This window comes from Pleurodeles waltl, chromosome 3_1 (genome assembly GCF_031143425.1).
Source record: "Pleurodeles waltl isolate 20211129_DDA chromosome 3_1, aPleWal1.hap1.20221129, whole genome shotgun sequence".
Taxonomy (NCBI): Eukaryota; Metazoa; Chordata; class Amphibia; order Caudata; family Salamandridae; genus Pleurodeles; species Pleurodeles waltl.
Window position 1 is genome coordinate 159,033,248 of NC_090440.1, and position 17,157 is coordinate 159,050,404.

Here is a 17,157-nt window from a genome sequence, read left to right on the forward strand (position 1 = left end):
ATGAGTTGGGAACCTATTGTAGGAAGCTGGCTCTTTACGTAATATACCAAAAAGAGGCATGTTGTGCAAAGAGTCCAGGTTTGCCCTTAGAAGTAGACAGGGCTTTCTTTAAAAATACCAAGTGCTTTATTTGTTGTAGTCTGGTCGAGCTGCTTAGGCTTATCAAAGGGGAGTGTTAGACAATTCTTGTATACACTAAGTCAATAAATGAGACACACACACTCAATAAGGAGATCCACACCAATTGAGAAAAATAGCACATATAGTTATATATTTTTTAACACCAGACCTTCGTTATTGGGTAAGTACTTTTTAGTTAGCAGTTTTGAAGTATACAGCAAATACAGTTGATTTAGCTTTAATGTGTTTAATGTTATCCTATGGGAAAAGAGCTGTATACTGCATACTGGTGCATAGCAACAACTTACAGGACTGTTCTTCTGAAGTTAAGGTAAGTATGGGGCAAAGTCCATGGCAGCACCAACAGGTCACTTCAGGAGGAACTGGGTCGTCTGGGTTCAGAAGGGTGCAGAGGTGCTTTTCAGTGGAAAGTGTCCTAATGTTATCCTATGGGAAAAAAAAGATACTGCATATGGGTACTTGGCAACGACTTACATGACTGTTTTTTTGGAGTTAAAGGTAGGTATGGGGCAAGGTCCAAGGCAGCACCAACAGGTCACCTCAGAAGGCTCTGGGCATCCAGGTGCAAATATGCTTTTCAGCATTGGGTGCCCTAATGTTATCTTATGGGAAAGAAACAGATACCACATACGGGCACTTATCAACGACTAACAGGACCAGACTTCTGAAGTTAAGATGCGTATGGGGCAGGATCCAAGGCTTTAGTAGGCACTGGGCCGTCTGGGTGCAGAGGTGCGTTATAAATTCAGGTGTCCCATTCACTTCAATGGGAAATGGTCCTGGGGAAAAGAGGCTCTAATTGGGGACTAGGTGACCAGTCTGGTTCAATCCAAAGAGGGGCTCAGGTCTTGGGGCGGGGTCTCGGGCACACTATCGGTTCACAGTTACTTGGGCTTGGGGGCTCGTGTGCAATGGGTCTTTGTCCGGTGGGGTCGCATTGTAGGAGACACTTGCGGTTCTTAGGAGCCTGCAGAAACAGCCTGGGGGACTAGTCCAGCCAGAACCAAAGGGACCTCATCTCTTGAAGGACTTAGGACCCCGCTGGCACCCTTGGCCCACTTCAACTCGGGCTGGGGGGGGCATGGAGGGGTGCGATGGTGCTTTCCGGTGTCAGGTTTGTGGGCATCTGGGACTCTCGGGTTGATTTCTGGTGACTACCAAACGTGCAGGTAAGTAACTCTTGTGCTCCGAGGAAGATTACTGTTGGTCCTTGAAGTGCTGGCAGTCCTCTTAGGCTTTTGGAGGGCAAAACAGCTACTGGACGAGATGACTTTGGTGCAATTGATGAGTTCAGCAGGCAGGCTGGCAGGGTTGGCACAGTCAGTCTCTGCTCCTCAGTTCTTGCTTTTCACGGCTCTTTGTTGTCCTCCTTCTTCATAGGTCAGTAGAATCTAGTTTCTGGTATATGGGGTGCCTCCTAAATACTCAATTAATGGGTGTTAAGGGGAGTGTTAGGTAGAAGCCAATGGGCTACCTACTTTTAGGGTGGCTACAACCCCTATAGGGCCACTTCCTCTGGGGAGTGGGCATAATCCTGACCCAGTGAGCCTATTTCCACCAAAACCAAGATGATGGAATTCTACATTTTGTATTCACATCAGGTAGCCCACCCTACAGATGTGACTAGCCTGGGTGTGTAACATTCCTCTGGACTAGCTAATTTTCCCTGGCTGTCCTGGTGCCAAATGGGCCTCAGGGAAGATGCTGTAAACTCCTAAGACAGGGGGAAGCCAGGGTCGCATATCAAAGGTGGCAGGGACTTTGAGGTCCCTGGCCTTGGTATGCTGATTTCTAGCCATCATACTTGGAGGTGTAAGCACCTCCTGCTAGAGAAGGCATTGTTCCTGACCTCTGGGAGCAGAGCTCTCACCTCCTGTGGGATCAGAAACGCGACTGTGGTGGCAGGCTGGCCTGGACCATTCAGCCAGCACACCAGAGGCTAGTAGGTGGTGCACTCTGGGTGCATTCATAAATAAATCCATCACTGGAATCAGTGTGGGCTTATTTATACAAGGTGTTTGATACCAAACACCATAGGTTCCAGTGAAGCCATCACGTATCTGGGAAACTTGTTTTTACCAGTGTCCAGCACATTTACTTAAAATGGCTTCCCTATTTACTTACTATGTCCAAGAATCGACAAAGACATAGCACAGGCATATCTGCTCATACACCGTGCCTTAGGGCTGAAAGTCCTAATGTAAGGGGTGACTTTCATATATTACATGCAATGTCAGTGGCACTGCACACAGGCTGTGTGCCATGTCATGTTTGCACTTTTGTATGCACCATTTCAGGCTGCAATGGCACTTTCAATGAATATGGTGTGGGGTCTCCTAGGGTGACAATATGTGCTGCAGCCCTTGGGGACCCTCTTTAGTGCCCATGCCCAGGTACCATGGATATCACTTACTAGGAACTTACAGTGGTGCTAAAGGTATGGCCAATTGTGGAACAATTGCATAGTTATCCTGTTGTTTGGGAAAGAACACGGGCACTGTGGACCTGGTTAGCAGGACCACCGTGCACTGCAGTCAAAGTTGCATCAAATGCCAGGCAAAAAGTGTGAGTGGGGGGTGGTGGGCTGAGGGGGACTACTGCAACAAAAGCCCAATTGCCTACATCTATGAATTAAGAATGAAGTCAGTCATCCAGCAAACACCTACGGTCTTAATATGACCAATTATCTAAAGAAACGAAGGATTACCTCCTCCTGTCACCTCTCCTCCCAATTCTGACATTTCTTTGAACGTAAGATAGCTTCCAAACATCATAACACTCCTTAGCTTGTAGTGTGGTACGAACTGGTCAAAATAGAGCCCAACCAGCCCGGTCTTTTATATTTTAAGAACTCTAGTTAGTTGCATGTCTGCCATCTTAAAGTACAAGAAAGTGTATAGCTCTCTCATTACTATGTAAAAAACAATTAAAAAGACAACAGTCCACTGGTGGGCTCCAGGCTTGGCATCTCGTTACTTAACAGCATACATTCTATACAGTTTACAAAATAACCTAGTAAGGCTACCGGCATTAGCTACAATGATTCCTAGCATGGTACGAGTTTATCATAACAACACGTCAAAGGGAGAAACAGAACTTGGTTGGAAGATCTCAGAAAATTCAGCTCTTAGGGCTTGGCTAAGATGCTAAACATGGCGACCACTTTCTTTTCGGCTCCGCCAAACGTTGTGGCTTATCTGCCCTTCTCCATTGTCATCCTCTTACCTACCATTCAGAGGTGGGTGCACTGTGTCCCCGCATTGGTCTGCTGTCTCTTGAAAACTGGTGATGAAGAAAGAGTTTTGGCCTACTGCAGCGGCCCCCTCCAGGCAAGAAGGCGTAGATTGTTGTAAGAGGCCTCGTCGTGGTGGTCCTCAGACTCAACCAACCCCTCCACTCACCACCCCCTCCCACAATGAGACACCAGTCTAGATGTGGAGGAACGGACGGAAGATACATGCACTTGAGGACAGAGTGGCGACAGATGTGATCCGCCTCTGCGTAGACCCAACAGTCGCGCTCCGTTGACAGAAAAAGAGAGTTGGGAGGTTATGGCTAAGGCTTAAAGGAGTCACGAGAGGGACCACATGCGGCCAGGGCTGTCTGAGACTTGCACATCCTGCTCCTGCATCCTAGAGGTTCGGCAAGTGATGAACCCAGCGACCCCTCCAGAAGAAACGGCCTGGAGCAGCAGCCTAGAGGTACTATCGGAGGGTCGAGCATGTCTGTGGAGGGCCGTTAGTCACAGGCCAGCCATCATGGCCTGGAGGCTTGCCGAGTGAAACATGCATATACGATATATTTCTTAGTTCCCGGCCCGACTCAAGGTTATTTTTCAATGAGAAGACTTTGTTTTTTGATAACACTGAGAGTGCCTGGTTAGAAAAACGACCTCTGGGGACGGATTTGGGGGTTTGGAGGCGCCAAACGATGTGAAAACAGTTACCACTGTCCAACAGGCATATGCAGAGAAGTCACTGCTTATACAACACACACTGTGAGCTTGAAACATTGACAGCTCTTGGTGGCGGAGGCCGCCTTGGAGGAGCAACCCCCTGGCACTCTGTAATATGGACTAACGGGATGGTATTGCACAGAAGGACGGCTCTGCAGTGGAGACCCATCCCACCCCTCTTTGCTGACTTTTCTTTGCTCCGCATCACAGCACTGCGGTCTTAGCCACTATATCACGCACACCCACCATCCCCGTCAATACTCTGACCTTTTGCATTTTCTGTTGATTTGGGGTTGTTGGAATGGGTAAAGGTATTCAGGTGCAAAGGGACAAAGTTGTGTTTGGATTGCCCCGTTAGTGAACGTCTCTAGTTTGTGCCCCAACAGGTTTTTAATGTTCTCCAAGTACAGGGTGGGTACTGGAGGGTATTTGAGGGGTAGTTTCTGGACAAAATATGACTCTTCTTAGGCAATCTCCACAGGATCGCTCGGGTCTCTTACTTTCTCTATTCACTCCCAAAACATACATGGAGACTATCCCCTACCTTATCTTAGGCCGACTCTTAGTCACATGCCGGCTCAAAGCCTCTTAAATATTTGCACTATGAATGTGGAAGGCCTGTCATACAAGATCAAGAGGGGCAGTGCTGAAAGATGCAGTAATGCTTCAAGAGACTAAAATGCTATTTGTATTTAACCACCAGCTCCATCTTGATCACTGACTAAATTTTGAATTCAACTTAGCTTCATACACCGTCACCTTCAGGTACACACAGCTTGTGCAACATATTTTTGCTCTCTTTCTCACCAACGCAGGGGCATAACACAGAGGAGTGAGGGAAAGAGAAGGATGTACCAGAGAATGTTTTATGGTACGGCAGGGAACAGTTCAGTCTTGGGAGCGCACCTTGGGATGTGGACAATCTCTAACGTGCTCTTTCAACACGGACTGGCACAGCTACCATCTGAACAACAACTTACAATATGGGAGGTGGGACTTTCTAGAATTCTCCTCTCTATCTTGTTTAAGGTATTTAAGAGGGAAATTTGATGACTGGGGTTAGATCGAACTCACTCCAGGAGGGGGGAGCCTTTGCCCAGTTCATTCCCATTGAGGGTGGTTCTCCCCTTCAGCAGTCATCTGTGTTCCCAAATGAAGTTGGCAAAGAGATGATGTCCCTACCTCGCCCCATGGTGATGCATTTTTAATTCTTATTTTTAGCTTTGCGTTGTGAATGAATATATAATCATTGTATATGTAGATATATTATCCAAGATTGAAGTAGTGTATTTTCATTGTTTGCTTCTATGATCATTACTATTCTACTGCTGTGATTATTTCAGAGGTGTATTCATGTTGCTGCATTTGACCTTCACGCTTTCCTTTTATGAACGTTGAAAAGTGCTTTAATACATTTATTAATTAGACTAAGAGTGCTGAATTATTGGCATTCCTTTAATTTGGTCTTGTCTCAGTCTGAAGTAAAGCAAAATAGAGACCCATCTGGTGGGGACATGATGCCCCTTCTTGGCAGGTTATAGGTTTCCCAGGCTTTCCATGCAGGCTTCTTAAGGGGACTAGAGGAAAGGCTATACCGATTTGCGGTCATATACTGTTTAATGTTCCCCAGACTTGGCATGACAACTTGATTAGATATATGGCAGTGACAGTCTGCTGTATGAAGAGCCTCTCTCCCTCCTTAGCGTACATGCCCTCTCCCCTTCAATTTGATTTTCTTAGAGTCATTGGTGAAACGGTGGCTAGTCTTCCCTGGTGGCCACGGGTGTTAGTGGGATATCTCAATGGTACGGTAAACTGATGATTAGACAAATACGGCAACCTAACGGGCCACTCGTGCAAAGTTTCTTGACGCATTCAGACTCTAATCTAGGTAGAACTCATAAGGTATTTTCTCGCCTTGACTATTTCCTCTTGACACACACTGAGATCTTCAGAATAACACATTGCCGCATGGGGCAAGAGACCCCTCTCCCCCTTTGATCTTGCTCTCTGCTTTGGGCCAAGATTATCAAGACTGAGCTGGTGGTTCAGGGCTTGGTGGGTGACTATCCCTGCAAGCCAACGACACCTACTGAATGCCATTACCCACTTTGCAGTAAACATAAACTCTCTGCAAATAATCGGAGAGACTCTTAAAGAAACCATATGAGGGGATATAATTAGCTATCAAGAGGGAAGGCATTGAGAACAGCAGATTGAGGAGGTGACTCTTGAGGCCCAAGTTCTGGACCTGTAAAAGCAACTGGGCCAGTTGTTCTCCACAGCTGTCTTTTGGGACGCTGCATACTCAGGAGATCAGCTGAGTTAAGGAATGCTAGGAAAATGTGGCTGACTTCACTGAGTCACATTTACCAGTGGGAAGACAAATCTGGCAAGACCCTAAGGGGTGGCCCCCTCCTCGTTCTCCCCAGTTACAACGGACAACAGTCCCTATGGTATGGGAACTAAGTGGGTCAAGTATCCATGCCGTAGGGTGTCATAGGATGGGATGTGATTGGAATCCCTAAGCTTGGTAAACTTATGTGTGGTACCACAATGAAATCCTTTGTAGCATTACAAAGTGAATATGAACTTCATTTATTCCTGTCTTTTTTTGCTATTGCAGCTCCGATACGCACTCCACTCTATACAGCGTCCAGAGATCTTCCAGAGTACAGCCCACTGGAAGCCATGGTTCTTCTGACTGACCTGGCGGACCATAAAATATAAAATGTGTGCACATCTCAAGGGTTTAATTTGCTTAAAACTTTTGGCCAGTTGCAGGAGGCATGGACCTCCATCCGGGAGGTCGTGATTGCGTCTCAGTTTAGGGCTATTCAACTGAAATGCCTACACTGGGCCTACTACATGAGGGAAAGGCTTTGGAAGATGGGGAGACTTCCACACCAGACTGTCTTTGGTGCCACAATCACGCGGCAGACTTCCTCCATACTACTTGGTCCTGTGTGGGACCGGCCCCCTTCCGGAATGGACTGCCTAGGAGAGGGGCTGGGCGATCCATAAGAACCCAAAAGTAATTGTTCTCCTTTTATACGTAGAATTAGACAGGAATTAATATATATCAATTGTCCCCGATATGGCTGGGCCTCATTGTGGCTAAAAGAGATATAGTCATTGAGTCAAAGGCCACTGAACCCTCAGTCAGAGTGCTGAAAAAAGGGTTTGGACCACTGAACAAGCCTGGAACGCCAGGTCTATGTGGTGAGGGGCCACCCTCAAAAGTACTACAGGATATGGGTGGATTGGTTCCAGTTTAAAGGTGTTCTCCTCAAGGCCATTAGAAAGCCCCATCAATCCCTGGAGCATAAGCTACTAGGGTTTTGTGAGCATTTTCCCATGGATGGCTCTGGCAGTAGCTGGGGAACTTTCACCTTGACAGCAGGCAGAAGCGATTTTGCCTTAACTGGTTCTGCTTCAGGAACGTGAGCACTGTTATTCTGTGGGAAGAAGGTTGTTGACCTTTACCTTGTGACAAATGTACAGGAGCTTTATGTTTTTTTCTGTTTGCATGCCTAAAAATTCCAATATAGTGTCATAAAAAAAGAAAATTCGGGATTCAACATGTGGGTTTGAATAGCAACATCACCTATCTGTCCGCAATACAAAGAGTCTTTTTAATATCACAGGTTTCCAATGGTATTGCAAATGCAGTGAGACTGAAGGCGACGTTTGCCAGTAATGACACATCGGGATGGGCAGCCATCATTCAGGCAACGTAGCTCATATGTGAAGAACTTGCATGGCAATAGAGGTATGAAAAAAAGATAATACTGGCATTCAGGTTCAATATGAACTAATATTGGCAGCCTTGCTTGGAGACAAAGATGATGCCCACTTATATTCCTTAACATCAATCATAAGAAAACTGATTTCATAGCTGTTTTAGCTGCCCATTTTTACAGTAGCCCAGGTATGGGAAATTAATTATTCAATTTGGTGGTATAATGCTTGAAAGATTTACTCAAGGAAAACCTTAGAGCCATTGTGCGAGACCAGGTCAGAAAAACTGTCAAATTATTAGGCCTTTTTCAAACATATGTAAAACGAGCTATAGGCGGGGGTCTTTGCCTGTTATAGCGAGGCGAATCACAGCTTTCAATCTTTGTGTGCATCAGCCTTCTTGATTTTGTTCTGTTTACGTATAGCATCACCAAAATACTTTTGAAAATGTACTGTTTTACCTAGAGTTGGGCGAAGCATTCTCTTAATATCCTTCTATGCTATTATTGTTGAATGATTATCTGGTTAACAAAATGGGAAATCTTTGGTTCCTATTCTGATGGGGCAAGGCCTGCGAGTACATACCTGCACTCTTCCTGTTGGAGCAGAACCATGGTTGATTTGCATGAAGCCCGTCTGTAGTAACACAGTGAGCAAAAAACATTACGGACTCAAATGCAGCTCAGAGAAATTACCTGGGTCTAATATCAATTCAAGCATTCTACCAATCACTTGTTGGTATCTCTCTAAATCCTTCTCCATGAAAGCTTAAATACATTTGTAATTTAAAAACGTTCAAATAGGCTGTCTCAAACATGAATTTAAGCACTATCCAAAAACTTAAGATAGTAACATTAAATGCCAATTTTGTACACAAACACCATCAATGTTAAAAACTGAAGTTTTTGCTGTGGGTCTGCATGCTCCCTTTCTTGGTAGTTTACACAGCGAATACCCACAGTATTAGCAATCAGTTACAGTGTGATGCCACAGCAAGGCAGATGTGTGAAGCGTGTGCAAAACATACTTTAAGCTGTTTCAGTAGCAACATACTAGAATGTGGACTAAAATAATCAGATACCATTTTGATGTGAAGCTCACCTTAAGCTGAAATTCTGATTACTTGCTAATTGGAGCTGTGGCCTGTCCGGCAGGTTGCGCTATCGCTTCTTCTTTGGCAACCTAGGTAGGAAATACCTTGGGCTAGGTTAATCAATGCCCCTTCTCAGTTAAGTCACTAATATGAATTGACAAAATGAAAGAATATCTAATAACTATTAAAATGTATCTAAATTTATCTGCACAACTGATAAAAGGTGAAACGAACTAACACAAGCATTTATTTTATCTCATCATATGTACAACATGTACCAAACTGTACACAAACTTGATTCAAATGATGGAAGTTATAATTACCTGCTAAAATATAATCTATTTTGACATCATCAAAAAGGAGAAAGGGTACGTTACTTACAAAGACGACCATGTGGGGTACACGCATTTCTGCAAAATGCTCAGTGAACGCATTGTGGCAAGGGCCAAATTTCCAACAGGAAAGAGGAAAAAAGAGAATTCAATTGACACTAACAATTGACCTACCACTCTAGCTGGCGAAGGCTCACCTCTGCACCTCCCCAGAACCTGAACAGCTTCACTGCTGCCACTGAAAAGTGTGGGAAGGGGTGTGTTAGCATTCATAGCCATGGAATTCATAGGAAAAGAGAGCGAGCAATTTGTTCCTCCAATCTCAGACCTCGATCACAGAAATTCAGCATCAGTCGAAGATGCAATTCCCACTGTGTCTGATGCCATACCCACTGCTTAGTCCTTGCTGACCTGTTGTTGCAAATACCATAAATAACTGCTCTAGCTGAGATTGCGGTTGGACAGTATACAAAGACACAGAGGACCAGTTTGGCTTGACTAGCAGTTGGCAAAGGTGCTTTAGTTGCTGTCTGAGAAGGGCGTTGCTGGTTGATGGTGGTGTAGTTGGTCTTCTGTTAGGGGTTGCTTGGCATGACGACAGCAATACTGTTGGTTGAAGACTCTGTTGTATGGACACATGGGCGACACCTATCAGTAAACAAAACAGCAGTGCTACTGATTAGACCAAATTTTCATGGCTAATGTTTCAACATTCTAGATCACAATGATTTTCTCTCGTGCCCAAGTACAATGCATGTTAACCAAGTGCCAATTAACAAAAACATGCTACGAGTTGTATATTATCCTGTCGGGTCAATGTTAATTTTCTTCTTCTGTGGCTCTGTATGCCAACTAGAATACCTTACAATAAATATATACAACTCACTTAACAAGTTCATGAGATACAAATGAGTTACATCATCATAGCTCTTTATCTGTCAAAGTTGTAAAATAAGATCAACAGCATTATAATATTGGATGTAAATCAAGGGATGATTATTTCATTTAAATGCCTGGCACATTCCTATGCTCAAGATTTAAGTGGAGCCGAGTATGGAGATGGCTTTTCGTTGAGGCAATGTGATGCCCAGGATGGTGTTAATGCAGTGGTCTGTAGACAAGTCTCAAAAAGCACATAACACCCATATGTCTGGTGGTAGTATATCATGTCATGGACTGATTCAATCAATGCTAAAGTTTTTTTAGGATGGATTTGCAGGTGTTAAAGAGTTTTAAATTTCTAACACCCATACCCACCATATCACCTAAGCAACCAGCAGTTACTAAGACACAAACACTGGTGACTTACATGGGCAACTAGAAATTTCCAGCATGGGCATCTTTGTTCAAATTTAGGCAAATTTAACACAAATTACTTGAATATAAAAATATCTTCAACTACTGCAAAATTATTTATCCTAGACGAGTATTTCAATCAGACAAAGGAACTTCTCAAATCAAACCAGTCGCTGCCCGCATGAGGATGCCGATACCTATTTCCAGAGCTTATAAAATTCAGTAAAGGGTCAGGCAGCTACAAAGCTGTACATTTCAGTCTTGCCTTCTGAAGGGCGTAAATCAGGAGCAGCTTAGTTGCACTGTAGCCCTGATTGCGAGTGGGTCGGTGTTTTCCAACTCCTGTGCAAACTCATGGGTCATTGACAATGTGCTATATAGTGCACCTCATAAATAACAATATCCCAGTTACATTATTTATTAGATGCGATAAATGGAGCCTATTAACAGTTTTTGGGAGAATAACATACAGATTTAGGTGTTTAACACACCAAAATCCACATGATACAGTAAATACCATAAACTTTTCTCATTAACTTTAGGATTTAACAACGGTTGAGGTATTTATTGCATCTGATATTTATCAGATGCGTTAAATGCAACTTAACTCATAATTAGAACCCCTGCACAAACGGGTTTCCGTACAGGTCCGAAAACAACAACCCACTCATGATCAGGCCCCAGTAGTTACTGGGTATGTTAAATACCTCACTCTTCGTTACATTTCAACAGGTCAAGCCTGGCTGAAGTTTAACAGGGGTAAAGAGTACGGTATTTACTGTACCATGCAACTTTTGGTGCATCAAGCTCTAAAATTGGCATATTATTCCACAAGAACTCAGACTAGATGCTATTTATCACACTCAATAAATAACATACCCCTAGGTATTGTTATTTATGAAGTGAGATAAATAGCACCTAACCAAAGGTCTCCAACCTTTTCTGTAATAATAGCTGCTTATGTTCAATGAAAATCATCCCGAACTCCTGTATTATTAGTGTTGTAATAGTGACCGCAGACAAGATGAATACATGTGTGGCTTGCTATGCAAGATTACCACCAGTGATCATTCAGTGCATCAGACAGAATGGTGGTATGAAGCAATGTAAAAAAAAAATACAGCTCTGCCAATTTGGAATTCCTTTACATTGATAATACATAGCAGCCATAGCTGCAATGCCTTTGGTACAAAGGTAATAACATATTTAGCACTTAAATATCAACTTTAAATATATTTTTGAAATTCACCTATTTTTCTCCAAACGTCAGCTCATGAGATCTGATAAACACATCTTCGGCTCAACTACACACTTTTCTATTTTGGAATACAAATAAATAATTCAGCTTAGCAAAAACTTCAAATTTAGCAGGCGGAAATGCCCTCAGGACATCCGCTTACAGACAGGTGCATAGTTACCAGTAGCCCAGGCGCTACTCGTTGGAAAAGCCTTACTAAACGAATTCGAAACCAAGGCTTTTGACTACTGCAGCGGTTACGGAAATTTCACCCAGGCCTAGCGGCGGACCCATCGGCCGAGGACACAAGAGGGAGCAGTAAGTCTAGCCCCGCCTCTGCGGAACAGAGGGTGCAGAACAAAACGGGCAGCGCAGCCCCGCCCCCGCACAACGGCGGACATGCCCCTGAGCAGAGGAGCCACACTCACCGCGCTGCTGGCTCCCTGGCCCAAGCCATGGGTGGAGTGCGCAGGCGCAGACAACGGTCAGCCCATGCAGCCGACAAGCCCGAGACCGACAGCCACACAGCGGGGGAGGGACTCGGCGGAGGTGGTACAGTCTGGGCCTGAAGCCCGGGCGAGAAGCAGCAGGAGAGAAGGATGGAGGAGATGCAGGACGTGACGCGCTGTTAGGACAGGCGAAGCCCGTGTGGTTCACGGCGGCTGATTGCGCCACAGAAGCAATCTTACAGGAGTCGAGTCACAAGGGGGGCGCTTGACTGCGCATCAGCGGTCACGCGCTCAATAAAGTCTTATTCCCAGGACTGTCGCGTGCGTATTGCACCGCTGCGCTGGCAGAAAAAGCTAAGCTGAGTCGAGTGTTTAGTAAAGGCTCAGCAACTTTGTGCTTTTTTTTATACATCTTTCTCTCCTGCAGTTAACAGGAGACGTGCTGCAGTTGCAATACAATGCGATAATGCTTTATTGGCAGGACATACACACGTGTGCCAAAGAGAGCTTCTTTACAGAATTTGTTTTTGATATTATTTAGCTATCAGTTGACATCTACTAGATTTTGGTAAGACAGAAATGGTTTAGCATTTTAGACTGTCTAATGAGTAAATATGCAGAGCAGTCAAGTTTTGCTATGCCATTTATAAATTGAAATGTGTTTTATTCCCACGGATGTACGGAAAGAGCAAGAACGTCATAGCTGCCAAGTTTGTAGTTTGCTCATGTGTGATAAATACATGTTTTCAGGGTGCTTATGTTTGACTTTTCAATGCCAAAGCATGACATTTTGAGTGACACCATCATAATTAGAACAAGACTCTCAGCTCTTTATAGTCAGATACATGTCAGACATTTCCCCACCTTTTGCAGTGTAACAGCTTAAAAATATCTTTAAACCGTTCTCACATTCCTAAAATGCCTACACAAGTTGGGCATCATATTGTGCCCACCCCTAGACTAGTTGGGATGAGCTTCACACAGGTGAGTCCCATCCAGTCATTCATAGCCATTAAATATCTAAAAAAAAAAAACATGGCCTGTTTAGAAGCTGGACTATCTTAATGATTTGTACTTCAGAATGGGAACTCTGAAGGAATGGATTAACTTTATCGGATGTAGAAGATAAAGATTAAACAATCACTGCAAATCCTTTTTTTTTAACCTTTTAATATGTCACCAGCATTGTATGCTTCCTTCTCACAGAACAAGCATAGCCTGTGGCGGAGCAGCTCGTTTACCCCACCCATAGAACAACTACACTAAAGAAAGCAGTAGTAGCACACTCACTCAAAATTGCAATTAAAACACTCACACAACGCACATTATTCAAGAATAAGCAATGTATTTGCATGCTAGTGTTGAATAAAACCAATTTCAGATGGTTTAAGGGTATACCCATATGTCCGCGGTAGTTCCTAACACTGGGGTTGAAATCACCTTTAAGCAAAAATTACTTATGAGAATAATCATTCACTAATATTCTTTGTTAGAAATGCGGCTAAATCAATGCTCGGTTATGGTTGCCTGTTAAGTTCATGTTGCCAGGACACCATGTTCCCAATCCAAAGCTTTGATGAATCGACATCGTGAGTGTCCATTTGTTTCAGTATAAGTAGCCAAGACTACAGTTCCCAGAATGCCATAAGTTTTCAAAGAAAAGTCCAGAGCGGTAAGGAAGGGGGCTGCACACAGATTGATCTCCTACAATTGGTAGTGGCCGCTAAACCATCTTGTGAAAGGATGTCAGCTATTCTATTAAAAATAGCTTAAACATCCTCTGTGATTATTTGAGAGATATTTGACGTTTAATGTCTAACTGCCAGTATAGTAGTGCTTTATCTTGAGTTTCTTCTGAGAGCCTTTGAAACTAAAATGTGTTTCTTCTTAGTTACCAATTTACACACCCTCTATTTGTCACTATGCCTTAATTTTGAAGGCTGATTAATTCCTTAAAGGACAGAGTAAATTTGTATAAGGAGTATGGTTTCCCGTGAAAAGTGCCTTTTTTTTCTTAACATTATGTTTCTGTTTTTCTATTTTACTTATTCTCCTAATATATCACCAGTGACATACTAAAGTTTCCCTGGCCCTGCCACAAGTATGAACAAGCATTGGCATAGCCAGTAGATCTCACCTTTTGAGTGTATGATGAAACAACGCATGCAGGAACTAAGCATGCCTTAACAACGCAGTCAGATCATCAACCGTGTTGTTACCATGCATGCCTTTACCACGCATGCCTTTACAACGATTGTTTGATGTAAAGGCATGTGTGGGAATGGCAGGCGTGGTTCTATCACGCCACCACCCACCCTAAGGCCCAAAATTACCCCACCCCTAATACTTAAACTACCCTGACCCCGCCCTAAAAACAAACTCACCCCTACCCGCACTAAGGCCCAAAAGTACCCACCCCTAATACTTAAACTACCCTGACCCTTCCCACCCGCCCTAAAAGCCTAACTAGACCGACTCCCCTACCCGCCCTAAAAACAAAATTAGCCCAAGTCTTTAATCCGCCCCCACCCCTAAAAACTACCCCCATCCTGCCCCAGCCCCACTTACCTGACGGCACCCTCTCCCAATCCACCCTAAAAAAACAAAACTTAAAAAAAAACACCCAACCATTTCCCCTGCTCCCCCCCAAAAAAACAACCCGCCCACCCCTTTATCCACCCCCTTAAAACTACCCCCAGTCCTGTGCGACCCCCTACTCTAAGCCCTACCCTTAAAAAAAAAATCCCAAACACCCCACCCCTAAACCAAAAATAGCCCAACCCCCCCACCCGAAGCCCTTTATCCACCCCACCCCTAAAAACTACCCCCAACCCTGCCCCACCCCACTTACCTGACTGCGTCCTCTGACGATCCACTCTGCCTTTTTCTCTGCCTTAACCACACATATGCGTAGTTCAGCACATGCATGATTAAGGCAAAGAAAAGGTCATGCGTTGTTCCGGCAAGCGTACTGATGCTTGCGTGGGAAAAGTCTGCATTGTTTCCAACGTGTTGTTCAGGCACATCCACTTTCGGCGTCTTTTATAACCGCAAAGTAAGGAAACAACTGTAAACACCCCTTGTGCTCCATGGCCCTTTTGAAAATATAGTCCCTTTTAATTAACTTTAAAGCTGCTTATGAACTGAGGTTGTAGCATCTAAGAGAATTGTCTCGGAGGTGATAAGATGTGGCTCGAGCGCCCTGCCTGCCTCTGATGTCCAGCTGGAAGGCCTCAACCTGCTATTACTAAAAACAAACATTTGGTGTCACAAAGGTGACTAACTATGCTACTAAGTTGTGGAACAAGTAACCTGGGAAATGTCTGTCACCAGAATGTGCCCAGGAAGAGGGCACTAGCCAGGTTCCCAAGTCGGGGTGGCATTTTAACCATCTCAGCTTCAGTAACTATTAGGTTGGCTGTTAGTGCCTCTTTGTGTCATATAAAGTTGTTCTGCTGGTATAGCTTCCTCTGCTGCTATATATATTTCCCAGCAGCTCAGTGGGAGAAGGTGGTGGGGGGCTCCGTGGTCGAATTGAGACAGACAATAGACCAAAATAAGAGTGGCCCCCCTCATTAAAGAATCAAATAGCTAAAAAAAAGTGGCCTCAATTAAAGAATTAAGGGCCAGATGTATCAAAGGGTTTTTCTCATTCTGTGTCAATGGGAAAATGTGTTCTTACATATGGCCCCAGATGGTTAAAAGAGTGGCCAATGTTTGTAAATTGGAGCAGCTCTGAACGTGTAAAGATTTTTGTTTGCTGCAGGTAGTGTTTGTGGAATATCAGGGAAATTAACATTAGACAGTGGTTCAGCAGACCATAAGACAGGCCTACGGACAGCCAAAAAACCTGCCCACACACTGTTGTCTCAAACAAATCCACCAAGAACTGTCTGATTGCCTATAGGCCAGTCCGAAAGAGGGGAGTGGGGTGTATGGGATTTGCGCTCTCTGTATTAGCACCATATTCAGAAGGGTCGACAGGTACTTGGAGTTAGTTCCGCATTCTGAAGTATTTCCCTGGCATGCGGTGTTCACATGATAGTCCGTTTCTGCATTGCATTGCAGTAGTTACATGAATGGACTGGCCCTGGGTAGACAATTTCATTTTGATGAGTGAGAGTTGAGACCCTGCTGGCAAGTGCACTTCCAGCGTGTGCATTTGGCACCTGTGTACAATAGTAGATGAGGCTGTCTTGACCTTAAAGAGTGGTCATTTTGCTACTTTCCACTAGCACACTATGGTTCCTGTCCCTGCCTTCCTGTTACTGACAGTTGCATTCTGGTTCTTTCTGTCTAGGTGACTGTATGGAGAAGCATGACTACAGTTCCCAGAATGCGCTGCTTTGTTAACAGTAACCTCAGTGGCTAGTGTGCTTGTGCATAGGTGACGTAGGACATGTCGTCTTTTTGTGGACTGGAACGGGGTGAATTAGATTGGTTTAACAAGCGAGATGCATGCACTAGCGCATGCTCTCACAGGCTCGACTGTATAGAAGGACTCGTGGGGCAGAAGGACAATACAGAGAAGGCAGTGCCTCAAGCATTTGTGCGAGAAAAAGACACAAATGGGAAAGACGGAGGAAGGGAAAAACGAAAAAGCGTCATAAAGAGAGAAAGTAGAAAGCTGCAAGCAGGAGCTGAAGGAGCAGGGAGTGGCTTTATATGGATTGAAAAGGCCCGAGAAGGCTTCAGGATTACGCCGCCTCAGTATTCCGTGCTCACATATTTAATTGCAGCAGCTGCGTGTTTATAAGGAGGGCTTTGCGCACCAGCACCCTTTCCTTTATAAATTAGGAACTGCACGATACTAATGATTTTAGAGATGTTCAGTTTTCTGCGCAGGTACTCCGATCACAGATGCACTGCACCTGATGTGTTTGTGAGAGAAACACACACGGCACAGGCTGCAA

At 44.3% G+C, this 17,157-nt stretch overlaps 1 protein-coding gene across 9 annotated transcripts in view; it reads right to left on the reverse strand.

Annotated features, from left to right (window-relative positions):
• Positions 1-12,443, reverse strand: part of TMEM266 (transmembrane protein 266) — a 394,446-nt gene extending 382,003 nt beyond the window's left edge. For 2 of the 9 annotated variants that reach the window (XM_069222034.1, XM_069222029.1), the window contains exons 1-4: positions 12,224-12,422; positions 9,437-9,910; positions 8,939-9,019; positions 429-567 (exon numbers count right to left, since the gene is read on the reverse strand). The gene's annotated coding sequence lies outside the window, so the exon portion shown is untranslated. Of the gene's footprint in view, positions 1-428; positions 568-8,938; positions 9,020-9,436; positions 9,911-12,223 lie in introns of those variants that run through there. The other 7 variants (XM_069222037.1, XM_069222032.1, XM_069222031.1 and 4 more) reach the window with 7 other exon arrangements.
• Between the last annotated feature and the right edge of the window lie 4,714 nt (positions 12,444-17,157).